Source organism: Petaurus breviceps, unplaced genomic scaffold (assembly GCF_028583685.1).
Source record: "Petaurus breviceps papuanus isolate PSGF00001 unplaced genomic scaffold, PetGlider_PUasm1.0 227, whole genome shotgun sequence".
NCBI classification, from domain to species: Eukaryota; Metazoa; Chordata; class Mammalia; order Diprotodontia; family Petauridae; genus Petaurus; species Petaurus breviceps.
Genome location: NW_027185896.1, coordinates 13,990,210 through 13,993,832, shown reverse-complemented (window position 1 = coordinate 13,993,832; position 3,623 = coordinate 13,990,210). Strand labels below are relative to the sequence as shown.

General features: G+C 45.6%; 1 protein-coding gene across 1 annotated transcript in view; it reads left to right on the top strand.

The window, feature by feature from the left end:
* The first annotated feature begins 930 nt into the window (after positions 1 to 930).
* The window catches only part of GJC2 (gap junction protein gamma 2), a 39,914-nt gene continuing 37,221 nt past the window's right edge, over positions 931 to 3,623 (top strand). The window contains exon 1 of the mRNA XM_069095854.1: positions 931 to 1,056. The gene's annotated coding sequence lies outside the window, so the exon portion shown is untranslated. The remainder of the gene's footprint in view (positions 1,057 to 3,623) is intronic.

The following is a 3,623-nucleotide window of genomic DNA, read 5'->3' as shown; positions in this document are numbered from 1 at the left end:
CCATCCCCCAACCTGCTCAACCAAACCCCAGCTGTTGTGTGTTGGGATAAGGTCAGAGACTGACTCCATGCTGGACTGGGGAAATTCCCTTCCTGAGGACAGTCCAGGATTCTGGACGATTTTTGAAAAAGACATAGGCGAGGGGTCTGGGAAGCAGCAGGGAAGGAGACAATGGAGAAAACATTGTCCTAGGGCCCTGGGTCCCTCTGGTCTAATAGTCTGGTCAGTCCACACTCTTCTACAGCCACAATGGAAAGGACTCCTGCGCCTCCCTCCCCAAGTTCCTTTCCATGCCTCAAGCAGGTAGGTCCCCATCCCACTCCAGGTGGGGATGCTTAGTGTTGGACTGATTTCAAGATCCCTAGAGAAGAGCTGTCCAGTCCTTCCTTAAGTCTAACCTCAGAATCTCCTGCTCTGATTTCAGTTTCTGGGTCATTTCTGAGAGTCCTCATTTCTCTAGCTTGACAGTTTATGGAGTTCTTTCCTCATAGCAGCCCTATGAGGTATGGATTATGATCTCCATTTGGCAGTTGAGAGGAAGTGGCTGTGGTAAGCAGCAGAGCTGGGAAGCCGAAGCCAATGCCTTTTGCACTCCAGTACAGTGCCTCTCCCCTTGGCTGGGAGATGGGAAAGGGGAGAGGTAGCAGGTACCCATAGAGTATTTGGGGAAGACTGGGCCAGCAGGAAGGAGAGCTTGTATTTACAATGGAAGGGGTGGGGGCAGAGGAAATGGAGAGGGCGGTCTGTCATCTGGGATGCTTCAGAGCCATGAAAGGAAAGAGACTGGGACACAAAGGACACTTTTCTCCCCAGGGAGAAGCAGACAGACCCCTCCTTAGCCATCTTAGATGGAGGCCTGGGTATGACTCACACATCTCAGCCTTGACCTTGCCAAAGTCACAGGGGGTGGGAGTGGAGCCTTCCGGCCCAGCCTGAGCCCCAGCACCAGTTCCATGGGAGGAGGCCCTATGGTCAGGCCAGCAGCACAGAGGCCCAGCAGCCAGCCCAGGCCCAGAAGGGGCCAGGGGGGAGGCAGAACCACCTCATGGATTCTAAGTAGGTTCTTCTTGTCTTTCTGAGGCTCCTTCCTTGGGTGAGGGGAGCCATTCAGTGGGGGTGGCTGGAGGAGGTGGGAGGTACTGAACTGGGAGAAAGGGTCTGGGAGCAAGGGGGGTTGCCTTGGAATGGGACTTCTCTTCACCTACTTGGAGTGAGTATGCAAAGACTGTTAGAGCTGGTAGGCATTTTATAACACAATGTCAGAGCCTAAAGGTGTCTTAGGATGTGGAACACAGAATGTCAGTTCTGGGAGGGACCTTAGAACACAGATCAATGAATGTCAGGGTTGGAAAGGATCTAAGAATTCAATTCAATTCAACAACCACGTGTTGTACATCTGCTATATATATCAGTAGCTAGAACAAGTGTGCTAGAACGTGGAATGTCAGAACTGGAAGGAACCTTAGGACACAAAACCCTGATTATCAGAGCTGAAAGGGTCTTGAGATATTATCTAGTACAACCCCCACCTCCCTACCACCATTTTACTCAAAGAGGGAGATTAATTTGTACAAATTCCCACATCATAACATAGTATAATTGGGGGAAGCACAGTATAAATACATATGGGACACACAGCATGCATGGGTGTATACAGCAGCAGCTCCCATAAGCAAGCCATTCACTCATTCATTCAATTCATTCAACAGAGAGAGATGAGAGGAAAGAAAGTGTAAGCAAGGAGTGTAGATATGGGAATTTGTTATTGTGAAATTGGAGAGAGATTTAGAAGGATAGCTTGAGGAGATTACAAAGGTAAATGAAGGTATTTTAAAGTCAGTGGATAGCTGGGCACTTTTGTAGGTAATAGGGAAGAAGTCCATAGATCTAAAGAGATTGAAGATTGGAGAGAAAGGGGACGATCAAAGGATAAAGTACCCGAGAAGGTAAAAAGGGCGTTGCATTTAGCTTATGAGTAGGAAGGTTGTCCTTAGTAGTATAAAGGGTTACCCCTTCTACCAGGACTGGAGCAAAGGCAGAAATAGCACTAAGGATGATGTTGAGGAGATTGGATTGGGGACTGGGAATGGAAAGAGAGGGAAAGGAGTGGATCTCATGGAGGTAATATAGGTGGACAGGGAGAAGAGAATATCTGAAACAGATGACGTAGGGAATGTGATGGGGAGTTAATTAGGGAGGAGTGAAAGGATGGCCATGCACCAGTGAGGGCCCAGTTGAAATTAGATAACGTAAATGTATAGTGGACCCAGGTGCCATGCTCTGCGACTTCTAACAGCGTTTAGAAGTTCTCGAGTTTGTTTTTGTTTTTGTTTTTTTGTTGGTCTGTGTTTTCTCTTGCAACATGTCCAATATGGAAATATATTTTGCATGACTACACATGCATAACCTATATCAGATTGTTTGCCTTCTCATTGAGAAGGGTGGGAAGAGAGGAAGGGAGAGAATTTGGAAATTAAAAATTTTAAAACTTAAAAATAGTTTTTACATGTAATTGGGAAAAAGAAAATACTAAATAAATCATTAAAAAAAGAAGCTTAAAAGTGGGAATGGAAAAAGAAGATGGTGAAGGCTCTCCAGGTCTGGGCTTTGTAAATGGATAGATAAGTGGCAATGGGCCAGTGGTCAAGGGATCTTGGGGTAGAGGACAACATAAAGCTGAACTAGTTAACTAGAGAGTCAAGACTGAGAATGGAAAGTGAGCACAGAGGATGTGATGGACTGTGAAGGCAGAGAGGGGCAGAAAAACTAGAGGTTGTCATGAGGATGAAAATTAAGTTTAGGAAGGTGATGGAAGATGGAGGTCTGAGTGATCTCAGAGCTCTGTATTACGGAGGTATACACAGATGATTAGTAGCCAGACACAGAGCATATTATCAGAGAATTTAGAGCAGTGTGGGACCTTAGAAATCATTTAGTCTCATTTGGAAATTGAGGTCTAGAGAAGTGGATATGGCCAAGGTAACTTGGCCATAAAGAATCCAAGAAAAAAATAAAATACTAAACAAATAAAAAAAAGCAATGACCTTTAGGAAGAGGAGGGGAAGGATATATTGGGAAATGAAGATGATGTAAAAAGTAAAAGATATTGATAAAAATTTTAATTAAAAAAAAGAATGTACACCCTCAAAAAAAATCTAAGTCAGGATTTGAATCCTGGTCTCCTGACTCCAAACTCAGTGCTGTTATTTGATAACAAGACACAAATAGCTGAAAACTAGGGAGGTAACAGAATGCTTTTCTCCCGACTTCCTGAGAGAGGAAGAAGGGATCCTTGGTCTGGGTCTGTGGTTCTAATGTTTGGAAACAATTTGGGGAACCAGATGGAAGGATTTAACTCTCCCTCCCCTTCTGTGTCCTTGTCTTCCCCCCATTCACAGGCGTCAGCTGCTTCCCTGGCTCTGACTAAAGGCAGCTAAACATCAAATCAGCCCAGACAGGTGGGGGAGGGAGACAGGCTGAGGGAAGACCATAACAACTGCCAGAAAGATAGATAGATAGATGGGGAGAGGGAGGGTGAAAAAGAGAGGGGGGGGGAAGGTGAAAGCGGAAAAGGGTGAGGAAAGGGGGGGAGGGGAGAGACAGAGACAGAGAGAGATTTCTGT